Raw genomic sequence first — 14,458 nt, forward strand, 5'->3', positions numbered from 1 at the left:
CAGCTGACCCATAATGTGAGGGAGGGTACACAACTGGGCAGATGTGTCTATAACAAAATACACAATAAATGTAGATATCTAGCGACCCTATGTCCAAATCATATCCCACAAGGCATGTAATAGTGACATACAAAAGGTATGTCCGTAGTTCACATACCAAATGTGATAGGAAATAGAATAAGCATGTAAACGAAACAGAAGGAGCATATAAACAGCTACAACAATAAGGAAACATGTAGGCCGAAAGGAACAGTATTATCCGTACCGTCGACAGTGGGGACGTGTTGTCTAGTACAGTTGGATATGTGTACGGAATATATCCCATCCTGGACATAGGAAAAGGTGGCATCCTACCAATGAGTAGAACAGGCTGCCAAAATCCGGAAATCAGAGGTACAAGCAGAACTTGTCAGGATGTGTCACAGTTGAACGGGTAGTACCCGGGTATACTAACCATGTAATGAAAGTTAAGTATGGGCATCTACCTATTTGCGTGAGGCATAGCATGTGGAAAGCAAACATGGCAGGGTAGTCCACACACTAAAAATTGAAACAAACTTGTAACCCCACAGGATGGCTTGGTACACGAAGAATAGCACAGTACCAAAAAGATAGTTCCAACTGCTTTATTCGATACAGAATCCACTCCACGAACTCAGTACTACACAAAGTACTGCACACAGAATTCAAAACACACAAGGTTGAGCGCTTTCATCTGCAAAGGCAGATTTCATCAGAACCAAGAAGCTCCCAATCTTTGCTCTTAAATATCTAGTTGGGCGCCAAAAATTAATTAATTGATTAATTGGATGTTCACTCATATTTCACATCCTAGCAAGATCTATACACAGAATGTAGAATGTTGTTAATGTAACATAACATAACACAACATAAAATTTTATAACCCCTAAAAAACTTACTATAATATGTACAGTATGAATATATGGAAATGTGTGTATAAAAAATATATATGAAATATATAATATATATATATATATATATAAGAAATATATATATATGTGAAATATATATGAAAAAGTGTGATATTCTAATATATCCTAAATTATATTAGTATCTAGTACCAATTGAATATAAAATATTAAATATTAAATATTAAATATTAATGTACTGAGAAGTACTTAATGACTTAATGACTAAAATTCAAGGGCTGGTGGAATTCAACCTCAATTCCAATGTGATGCATGCATACTCCATAAAATGATCATTAAATGGTACAAATAATTAAACAATTAAACAATTTTACAAATGATAAAACAAGAATTTTTCCTAATCTTACAGCAGAACTAATCAAATTTTACATAAAAACGATATAATTGATGAATAATAATAATAATGCATTTATATATAATAAGGGAACAAGTGAACGCCAGAAGCAACTAGACTAGCTGTCAAAAATAAGAAAGGGTTTGATACTTATGTGGTCATTAAGGCCAGGTTTAGTTGTTGCGTCACATATCATTTGCCATTTACTTTCAAGAAGAGACAAATAACATTTCCAATTGCCTCCTGCAGTTTTTGTATCAATGTGATCTATAATGCTGAACAGAAAGGAATGCTCACTACCCCTGTCAATAATGTGCCTGCTTAACGCATTATTGGGGTCTTTCTTCCTTATCCTATAAGTATGTTCGTAGATACGAGTCTTAAGTCTCCTTTCTGTTTTGCCTATATAAAATGCATCACATCTCTCACAGGTGGCAACATAAACTAGTCTAGATGTATTACAGTTACCACCTTTACTATGCAGGCAATTATGAGTGATATTATTCAATTTCAAAACCTTACTTGTATTGATTAATCTACACTGCTTACAAGATCCACATTTCCTAGTGTATCCATTCATTGTAGCCTCTCTATGTCTCAGCTGAGTCGTTTCTAACAACCTTTTGATGTTATAAGAAGTTTTATAAACAAACGTGGGGGCTTTCCCCACGACACTAGTTGAATCATCTAATGTTCTAAAAAGATTCCAGTGTTTTAAAACGATCTCCTTAAGGGTATTGACATATGGACTGTAAGTAAGGACACAAATACATCCTTCTTTTCCTCTCTTCTTTTCTTGTGAAATGAAAGGTTTACCTAATAAAGGTGGGTATTTGTTCCCCCATTCTTTCATGATAAAAGTTTGTATAGGTTTTATCAAGTTATTCGGATATCCCCTATTGGAAAACATTTCAAATATGCTGTTTAATTCACTCTCCATAAACTCCCTGGTCGAGCACATGCGTGCAGCTCGAATGCACTGGCCTTTAAAAATGTTTTTAAATATATGGGGTGGATGACAACTGTTGTAATACAGATAGTCGTTCGAGAATGTTTTTTTCCTATATATTTGAGATTGAAATCCACTCTCAGTGGTGGATATATACGTGTCCAAATAAGCTATACCCTGAGACTCCACATTGTAAGTGAATTTCAAAAATTCAGTTGTATTATTTAAATAATCAATAAATTCAGGTATCAAATGGGCTGGTCCGTTCCATAAGACAAATAGGTCATCCAGATATCGACTATAATAGGAAACATGCTTGTAATAAGTACTTGGGAATACAAACAAGGATTCCCATTCAAGCATTACCACGTTGGCGAAAACTGGGGCACATGAAGCCCCCATGGCAACTCCTCTACTTTGTCTGAATAATTCCCCTTGAAATTGCAGGTAATTGTGTTCCAGGACCAACCTCATCATATCAACCAACAAATTGATTTTCTCATAACTCAACCCAGAATATCTCTTTAAACCATCAAAAAAGAAATCCAGGCCTTTCTCCTTGGGAATGCAGGAGAAAAGGTCGATGACATCAATGGTTATGAAGGTTAGACCATGGTGCCAGATCATGTGTGTAAGCCTACTCAAAAAATTCCAGGAATCTTTAATAAGATGTTCAGCGTTTTGATATACATGCTTTGTCCAAGAGTCAATGGTGACACCTATGTTGTATGTTTTGGACTTGGAACCGGAAATGATAGGTCTAAAGGGGGGTCGATTGACGTTCTTTTGTATCTTCGGAATCCCTATGATTGTAGCCATCTTAGGAAATTCATTTCTCATAAACTCATAAGTTTCATTCGTGATCCTGTTGTCGAGTAGAAATTCTTCAATGGCTAGGTCAATACGCTGGTAACCAATGTTGACCTGATTGGTAGTCCACACAACCATAAAGGTAACTGACACATGTAGGGAATTCAATGTGCTACTCTGGCCGTGTCATGGGCCAACAACCAAAGCAGTGATTTATGGGGTGTGAGGAATCTGTGTGTGTGTGGGGGGATGGGTAATGGTACAATCCTCCAAGGTGATACTGTGTCGTATGCAGAATAAGTGAACTGGAGGTGTATGAGGGAGCAGCGGGTAAAGCTGAAAGAAACACAAAAACATGTATAAACAGCTGCAATACAACCAGACAGGCCATACTGTAGAACACAATCCCACAAACATATGAATATTGAAATGTGCGATACAAATCGATAGACATGTCACTGGCACATACCCACAGATTGGTCCTGATGGAACTGGCCATAACAAATGCAACACACCTGGATGCATAATGGACTACCCAGCATCCCCGCCACATCACACAACCCGCTCCCATACCTGAACGTCCACCAAATCCAGCCATACTTGGCCTACTGGTTTGGTGCAGCTACAGCTACACATAGTGACCACTACGCATATGTGGTAGGTAGTGTCACCCTAGGCAGTTGCAGGATTGCACACTATGTATCCCTGGCATGTAAAATCCCCAGCACGTTTTCATATAGCCAAAAAGATGTTCGTTATTTCCTTGTGGATCGGTCCAATTTTTGGATATTCCTCATGGGATATGTAAACTGTGTAAGCATTAGAATGGAAGACACGAAGTCCAGTAGATATCTGGACACAAGTTGGAATGTGCATGACACTGTCCAGACCTAAGTGGTCATGCATAACCTACCACCCAGGATCAAACACTTGCCCATGACGCACGTGTCCCGACACGAAAAAGCGGGAGAATATATTGCACACATTCGCATAGTGGCACATGGTATAAGGGTGATGAAGGTACTGACGTAAGCAGGATACCCCTGATCCACTGTGTGAGGGACAAGTAATGTGTGTGTAGGTGTGACCTGACCAATAATGGTACAATGCCAAATGTCATGTGACCGTAGGGAATAACTATGCACCATACTGCATGTAACAGTTGCCTAAAGCGGTCACGTCAGGATAGAATAAACGTAAGTCATACAAGAAACAGGCAAACAACAAAATTGCCAAAGGTAGAAGGCTTACAGCTAGGAAACAAATGACTGTTCTAAACCTGCAGTGACCGTGGCTGTGTGTCGGCTCAAATAATCTGGTGTCTGCAGTAGGGTTGTCATCTGTCCCGCTTTGTGAGGGATAGTACATCGTTGGACAGTTGTGTCCTGACAAAAGACATTTCAAATGGCAAATGTCCTGGGATTGTAGGACATAATTATGTCCCATATGTTGTGTAAAAGTAGCAGAAAAGAATTATTGCAGTATCTACAATACCTAAATGTTACAAAAAACGGGAAAAGCAGAAAGACACAAATACATGAAGACAACAATTTGTCGACGTACAGTCACAGTAACACATACACACATCCTATCAACAGTAATAATATGAATGTGTACAGAAACAAACAGTAGCAGGAATAATAGGCTGCACATATGAGGAATAGGTCACATGACACTATCAGAACCCAGCTAGCAGCGGCACTCCAGCCATGAAAAACCTGCGACATCTGTCCACTGCATAACGTGCAATATACTGAGCACAAGTTCACCGGAGTGAAGTGCCGGTGTCAGAATGACTAAGGCAATAGTATGCTTTTGAAGCAGGGATAAAACCAATACGCATGTGTAGGTGTCCATGTCCGGGAAATGTATAGGTTAATGGACACACATATGTATATATAGATAAAAACGTATTTATACACATAGCTATAATAATTTACATACACATTTATATCCATATGGACATATATTATATATATACACACACACACACACACACACACACACACACACACACAAGGATATACTACGGATATAGATATATATAGATATATATAGATATAGATATATATATATATACAAACAACAGGTAGTGATGTATACACATACACACAAAACAAACTATATGTCAGTGTAGATATACACATTCACATAAATAGTTTACTTCACAGCAATTAGGGGTAACATTTACAGCCCGGGTATTTGTGACTGGGAGGTCCAATAAAGAAATGTTGTACCCCCCACATCGCCCAGCTAGACCGGACAGACAGGCAATACAGATCAATACACTGCCGCTTTCCAAAACACCGGTAAGAAAGGACCAGTGGGAGAGTTCTGCAAGGTCTACACTTTAAACATGGATAACGGTGTCCCTTGTGGGACCCCAAAAAGTAAGGTATGAAAGAATCTGCTGACACTAATATGAGCAGGATGTAAGTGTACATGGAACAGTAGGTTGTGCCAGTGTGATAATACATGGGTTGATGAAACATATGACATGTGACCCGAGATGGGGAGAGTGAGCAATGTGTAGGGGTGTGCTCATACCCCAGCTGCGCTCGCAGTATTTGTCACAACTGCTGTAGAGGGGTGCCAGGTAGGTGGACCATGGGTATGCATTAATGGGCTTAAGTGTGCAGGTGCTGGTTGGCAGAGATGTAGTAGGCCCGCCCAGTGGAAGTCATTAATATTCCTATGTGGGCACAGCATACGCTTACACCTCCCAAACCTGAAGAGCACATCTACCGGATAGTTTGTAAACCATCGGGGAATACAGAGAGACCTACACAGTGCCCTCTACCCGAGTAGCATGGATGTCCATAGTTATGTATCAAAATGTACCAAAGTCCAAAGGAACACTGCCAGAACTACTGATATTAGGTGAACAGGTGGCAGAATACAGGTAATGACAGATGACAACATGTATGAGTCATAAGCAGCATGTACCTCGACAAACGTGAATGAATACATATGTTCTGTGACTGTGAATGTGTCTGGTCAATAGAACCAATCATCTAAATGTGTCCCGCAGGGTGTTATGCATTGTTCCTGATACGGTGTTTAGTCACACCCATTGGTATGTCAGTTCTGCTACTGACGGAAACCGCATAAGTTGCTGACCACTTCAGGTAGATGATAGCATAATAGAAGAGGTTAAACACCCATACGCCTGCGAGGGACACACCCGTCTGGGCAGTTGTGTCCTGCAAAATGACAGTTATGGCACATGGCCTGTGCATACCTCTCAACTGTCCCCAAATTTCACGGACGTCCCTGATTTCGATCCAAATTTCAACTCTGTCCCTCTTAATCCCTCCTAAAACTAGTGACTTTTGGAGGAAAGGTGGTGAATTACACTTAATGACAACTGACAATAATTAAGAGTTACAATTTTACTTCAGAAAATGTGTGTTAATTCATATGCACTGATTCTGTCAATGTATCAGGTTAATAGCACTAATATTTTAAAGTTGTCCCTGATTGTCCCTGTTTTTCCCTGACTTGTCCCTGATGCTGTTGAAATTTGTCCCCAATTGGTTGAGAGGTCTGGGCCTGTGAGTTCAGGAATGGAGGCTATATAGTGTGTGTAGTGGTGTCAGACATCACTTTGTTGTATCAGTAACAGCTACATGTAATAGGAAACAGTATTATCAATTATAATGCTACATGAATAACCTTAACATATGCAAACCGTGGAGGTCGTCCGTGTACTACTGGCTGTGGCTCAGACCTCTCAATCAATTGGGGACAAATTGCAACAGAATCACGGATAAGTCAAGAAAACACAAGGACAATCAGGGACACATTTAAAATATTAGTGCTATTAACTGGAAACACTGACAGAATCAGAGGATATGAATTAATACACATTTTCTGAAGTAAAAGAAGTTTGTAACTCTTACTTATTGTCATTATTCATTAAGTGTGATTCACCACCTTTCCTCCAAACATCACTAGTTTTAGGAGGGATTAAGAGGGACAGAGTGAAAATATGATTCAAAATCAGGGACGGCCCTGAAAATCAGGGACAGTTGAGAGGTATGCTGTGGGTATGTGTTGCCTCAACACATGTGATAGCTCTACATATAGGGTCAATAGGGTCAATAGGTCCGCCACCAGTCTGAATGGCCAAAGTGGAACCTGGTCTGTAGAACTGTCAGATGTACCAGGGCAGAACATACATACAGCCATGCATAGTACAGAAATATACATATCGGAGCAAATCAAAGCATAGTCTAGCAGCAGTATAGTTGCTTATGCTACTACATATGACATATCGACGTGTCAGGTATACAAGACCTGTAACAAGCAACCAGCACAGACACAACATGTGAAGGTCCCCTAATCAGGATGGTTGCAATGGCTAGAGTATTGTCCATACCACTCAACTGTCCCTAAATGTCAGGTACGTCCCTGCGTTCGACTGAAAGTCTAACTGTGTCCCTCTTAATCCCTCTTAAATGTAGTGCCTGTTGAAGGAAAGGTGGTGAATTACACTCAATGACTAATGACAATAAGTAGGAGTTATAAACAACTGTTACGTCACAATATGTGTATTATGTCATATGCTCTGATTCTGTCAATGTGTCAAGTTAATAGCACTACATTTGTAAATGTGTCCCTGCTTTTCATGACCTGTCCCTGAGTCTGCAGAAATGTGTCCCCGATTGGTGGAGAGTTCTGGTATTGTCACATGTGATGTGTGATGAGGGACTGTCCCATGCAAAGTGGGAAAGATGCCACTCCTACAGTCTGCCATTGTGCAATCTGAAAGGCGGTCAACGTGCAGTTGGTATGCGGTAGCATGGCTCAGCAGACCGCTGTGTCAACAAACTCAAGTCACATGTCAGCATTGCACAGTATCTGTTCCCATGTATCAGGCAGATGGGAGCAGATCGTATGAGGAACACGCATATAATATGATTATGTCACTGGACAGGCTGCCGAGTCCGTATAGTCGAATGGCTGCCGTCACAAAATGGTTACACATACCCGATACTGTAGTCATATAGTCCGATGTAATACGCATCACAAGGGATCGCACACACCCAGCGTGAGTGACAAATGTAAGCGGACATGTCGGAGAGCGAGCGGCTGTAAGCGTGTTTGTCTACCAGTATGTCAGTAGTGCCCTGTCAAAGAAATGTGGAGTGTAAACGTGTATAAGGTGCTGTGACCAGAGGTCAGCAGTGCATAACACTGTGCAAACCCACGCACAACAGCTCCCACCTGCTGGACTGTGCCTTACCCGGTTTGTATCCAAAGGCGTCGGCATGTCCGCAAACAAAGAACCGCCCTATACACGTGATGGTGTAACCCTGCACACATAGCTCATGTGACTGAACAATAGACCATGGCAGATGTACAGATAATAGACCGCAAACACCATACAGGGCAGACATCCAACAGTATAGCAATGTACGGGCAGATATGTCCGGACAACTGGTGTGTGTATGCTTGGCCGTCCTGTGTATCCATGTGTGAGCATGCCCAATACGACTGTTGCGCATGTTGTAGACTGACAATACCGTCATGTGTGAGCATGCAAAGTATGGTCAACTGTATTGCATGTGTCACATGTCCAGATAGTACTGTGTTGCTGACCCCTCCATTCTACACAGACAGGTGACATGCTGTGTCTGCAGGGTAGCTAATGGTCATGTGGCATTGACAGTTGCTACATGTCTGTATAGCGTGGGGGGACATGCAACCACAGTCCTACACAGCACCGTGGGTGGTACACATGACTCACATGTGTAGGTGTGATGGTGGGCACAGCCAACAGTTGTACACATCTGCCGCTACTGTACAGGTCTGCCAGGTACTCCATGTCAGTGTGCTGGTTGGAGGGATACCAGGGTACATCAGTTCCCAGCATTAATTACCAGCACAGTGGTGTTGGACATCCTATTACACATCCTACATCAAACAGCCTGGCCTGCTGTCATCTGTGTGTCATACGGGGTTGGGGTCTGTCAGTGGGCATATCCATAGGCCATCGTATATCATTTGTCTGTATTGGTCCACATCTGTCCAGCTGCATAGGACGTGTGTGGGCTGTATGGACACACATGATGGTCAGCCCATAATCTGCAGTGGATAGGACACCCTTTGTACTACAGGCTACCACTGTGAACCCCGTATGTGCTACAGAGGTCATGGTGCCACTATGGATGTGTACTGTCTGCTGCCCTAACATTTGGCCACCACAGTCACTTGTATGCTCACATACATACCAGAGCAATGGGTAAGTACACATTGTAATGCAACCACCACTTGTTAGGTCAATAGACATACCCAGGTTGTGTTACGGATGCACACAGTGCACCTCCCTTACATGGCCGAGCACAGGTACTGTCATGTTTGGCATTCATGGTACTGTGTGCGGGTCAGAGAGGGGAAATCCGTGGGTACCTACTGTGTCAGTGCATATGCCGTGTGTTGCCTCTTTGCCAAGGGCAGGTCATACTGTGCACGGGCTGATGCCGACTGTGCCCTACACAGGTAGTTCCTTCACCAAGTCACACTGTGCCTGTACAGGCCTTGGCAGTGGTGTTGGGCTGTGTGGCCCTGCCCCATGCCGTTTGTGCTGCAAATGTTACTGCAGGCTAGCATTGTGTAGCATAGCAAATAACATAACAACATGTATGCATGTAACTTGTGAATACTGCAGAGCCCCTACAGATGTGTCTGGATACCAGAACTGTGAACCGAGCATCCCAAACACATGCACATGTATATGTCTTGCCTGTGCATCCGCCTCAGTATGGTGTGAGTGTTCAGGTGTATGTGCATTGCTGATGGGTGTTATAAGCCACTACACCAGTGTTTACCTAGCATCCACCACTGGGAGACTGTAGAGGATGTCCACATAGGCATTGGTGTGCTACCACTGTGTCAGATGCTATATATCAGACACATCACAGCTTCCAGGGCAGACAGCACACACATTCAATGTCATGCCCTGGCCATCGCATAGGGCCTAGCTGTTGGAGGGTATGCCCCTGTACTGACTGTAGGCCTTACCCTACTCCCTGGGTGGTGCTACATGTGCAGGCTATAGCACCCAGTACCCCAGGGTACTCATCCATGTGGTGGAACAGATTCATATTGCAGGTCCACTAATCACGTATGTGGTGGACCTGTACGTGCTCACTAGCATGTGTTGACATGGCACCTGTGAAGTGGTGCAATATTCTGAATGCAGATGCCTGTGAGATACCCATGATATCCTCAGTTGTGCTGTGTGAGGTACCTGTGGCTAGTACACCTAGGACAACACATCCCATGGTATCCACTATGATGCGTTCCCCTCGGCCTGTGTGATGTGTTAGGCACAGGTCAACAAGCTGCTGTAGGAGGTCTCTGTCCACCCCATAGTGCTCTAACATCCCCAGCCCATGTAGACCCTGGTAAGTCACCCTCGGTCAATAAAGTCGTATGTCACTCCAGTAAGGGTTGTTCGGCAGCATACACATCCGCACTGCCCCAGCCCCCTGCACATGTTGGTGTATGTTGGCTGCTGCAGCCTGTGTCATTTGGTTGGACTGTGTCGCGAAATGTCTCTGCAGGTATACACCGGTGGTGTAGAGTGTGGATGACATATGTGTGTATGCTGCTTGCTCACATTAGTGTACTGTTCATGTGTGGGCTGGCCATGTCATCAGCTGATTGTGCTGATCAACACCTGTGTGTGAAGCCTGGACACCCTGACTACCCCACCACTGCTGTCATCCCTCCCAACGTCACCAGGCAGGTATAGACACACCCCAAGCTGAGGTTTGCTAGGGCAGGAGCACTCCCGAGGCACAGTACTGCAATGTATGTACAGTATACCTGACCCCTCTCCCATGCTATCATCTATATGTGAGACCTGCACCTGGCTGACTACACACATACACTCCAGTGACCAGCAGCACACCCTGGTGATAAATGTGATACACCATAGTCAACCTCATCTGCATAGTATAGTCTTCTAATGAATAGTTATATGACCCATACCGAACCTCTAACAAATTAACCACTGCTCAGTTTCACTCAGATCCACACACAACTGGCAACAGGTGCCCTACCATCACCATATTCAATGTCCCATGGTCTTCCCAGCAACAAAATTACCGGTGTCTATACGACTACAAACCGTGGCCCTGAACACCCCAGACGATGTGCATTATCACCACGCCATGGCAGATATACATAGATCCCAGGTTATCACGTACAGATCATACGGCACAAATAGTCAATAGTGCTGAATTCCCCAGACATATGTTCACATCTAGGTCCACCTCTACATCTACATATATTACATATATTATTTGTAGACATATATACATGGACATATATATATATATATATATATATATATATATATATATATATATATATACACATACACTCATATACATATGTAGATATGGTATTTGTCACAACAGTGAACCACATGACAGCAATGCATTAGACAGGAATGGAAAGGTAACCACATGTGCCACCTGCATCATGTAGTGTTGTTAATATCAAGGCACGTGTGTTATGATGCATCACACGGGTCAGACCATAGCAAGGGTAAGAGTAGGGCTGCTGACAGTTACTCACCAGACCTACTGGTGACTGTATGTGTTGACAACCCAGTGTCTTGGCAGAATATGTGGACTGTGGACATTAAATAGGTCAGCAACAAAACAAACTGGACACATCCTGCAGCTAGCCACTCACAGATACCAACACATGCAGTATAACTGCCAAACACACACCTGCCATGCCCTGGAATCGAGCATCTACCTGTCTAGTCTACCACACTACAGCATTATGCAGTAACAGAACGCACTACCGAGTTCAGGCATCACCGCACTCCCAGAGGCATACTTCTAGGTGGGTGACATCATCCGCAAAGACGCCGATAGGGAATGTATGTGCTGTGAGCCGTCTAAAAGCATTACTCTGTCCCCAGGCAGCTGGAAACACACACACAGGCACACACCTGCCAGGGCTGGGAGTTGAACATACACCTAACTATCTTATCACACTACAGCAATACGCAGTTACAGAACGCGCTACCGAGAATACAGAACACAGCACTCCCAGAGGCATACTTCTAGGTGGGTGACATCATCTGCAAAGGCAAAGACGCTGATAGGGAATGTATGTGCTGTGAGCCATCTAAAAGCATTACTCTGTCCCCAGGCAGCTGGAAACACACACACAGGCACACACCTGCCAGGGCTGGGAGTTGAACACACACCTAACTACCTTATCACACTACAGCAATACGCAGTTACAGAACACGCTACTGAGAACACAACACTCCCAAAGGCATACTTCTAGGTGGGTGACATCATCTGCAAAGGCAAAGACGCCGATAGGGAATGTATGTGCTGTGAGCCATCTAAAAGCATTACTCTGTCCCTAGGCAGCTGGAAACACACACACACACACACACACACACACACACACACACACGCACACACGCACGCACACAGAGGCACACACTTGGCAGGGCTGGGAGTCGAACATACACCTAACTACCTTATCACACTACAGCATTACGCAGTTACAGAACGCGCTACTGAGATTACTGAACACAGCACTCCCAGAGGCATACTTCTAGGTGGGTGACATCATCCGCAAAGGCAAAGATGCCAATAGGGAATGTATGTGGTGTGAGGCGTGTAAAAGCATTACTGTGACCCCAGGCAGCTGGAAACACACACACACACACACACACACACACACACACACACACACACACACACACACACACACTTGGCAGGGCTGGGAGTCAAACATATACCTAACTACCTTATCACACTACAGCATTACGCAGTTACAGAATGCGCTACCAAGATTACTGAACACAGCACTCCCAGAGGCATACTTCTAGGTGGATGACATCATCCACAAAGGCAACAACGCCGATAGGGAATGTATGTGGTGTGAGGCATGTAAAAGTATTACTGTGACCCCAGGCAGCTGGAAACACACACACAGGCACACACTTGGCACGGCTGGAAGTCGAACATACACCTAACTACCTTATCACACTACAGCATTACGCAGTTGCAGAACGCGCTACTGAGATTTCTGAACACAGCACTCCCAGAGGCATACGTCTAGGTAGGTGACATCATCCACAAAGGCAAGGACGCTGATAGGGAATGTATAAAGAGTGAGCAGTCTGAAAGCATTTTACTGTCCCAAGGTAGACGTAGACAAACACACGGCAGTGGTGTGATCGGGGCAACTTAATATCTATGGAGCACTACAACAACACTACATAGATACGTGATGCGCCACAGACAGTACACCCTTCAAGACAGTCAACCAGTGAGTTCAATGTAGGCATCCATCGTGACGTGGACAATGGACATCTGTTGCCTGGATGACCACCATCGCTATACAGGATGTCAGTGGCCATGCCCATACATAGAGGCACATCACCGACACAAGGTGTCACTGGGCATGCCCACACGCTTAGTATCACACGTCCATTTTGAATGTACTGTGTGTTCATCTACACAACGGTGTACTGGGCATGCTCACACACTTAGCAGTTGCAAAGGGCCGTCTTGCATGCACATGGATTCTAAACACGGAAGGGCGCAGTTTGGAATGTACTGTGTGTCCATCTACACAATGGCATACCGGGCATGCTCACACACTTAGCGGTTGCAAAGGGCCGTCTTGCATGCACACGGATTCTAAACACGGAGGGGCACAGTATGGTCACCACGTACATGAATGCCGCTCACATGTACTGACCAGTACACACTCAGGAGCCATCACAGATGTCTCAGGTGCAGATCACAGAGGTACACACCAAATTCATTGCAGCCCTCAGACATCACCATGTCGCAGGACCACCAATAAACTGCCATACATTACCACAACACCATGTGGCTCATGACCAGTGGACTGTACATAGGTCTACAGCAACTGCGCAGACTACACATGTACCGGCAGGGTTCCATCATGTGTTATGCATTGCAATGATACCACTGTAATGACCAGGTTGGCAATACACATACCAGGGGCCATGGGTCTTACACAGCTGTGACAGATGACTGTCGCTGTACATCAAAGATCACACATGTTTGGATATGACATACATGTAATCGCAGCGGATATGTGCATGGACCACACACACAACACATATGTACATAGCATAGCTTTTGCTGTCCTCCGTGCAGACAAGTGGCTACAGCAATCACACGCACGCAAATGGAAGGTGGGCCCATGGCTGTTGAATGCTAACAGTACATGAGGTAGCAATGTTGACCGAGGACGCATTCCCTCTGTACTAGTTACCCATGACACCCATCATATCTTACAACAGTCCATGTGTTATGCATGTCATCACACATGTCCACCAATTGCATTGCATACAAACATGGCTACATGACAGGCATGTAGGACCAACAC

The sequence above is a fragment of the Protopterus annectens genome, chromosome 9.part0, assembly GCF_019279795.1.
Source record: "Protopterus annectens isolate FY-2018-M chromosome 9.part0, PAN1.0, whole genome shotgun sequence".
Taxonomy (NCBI): Eukaryota; Metazoa; Chordata; order Ceratodontiformes; family Protopteridae; genus Protopterus; species Protopterus annectens.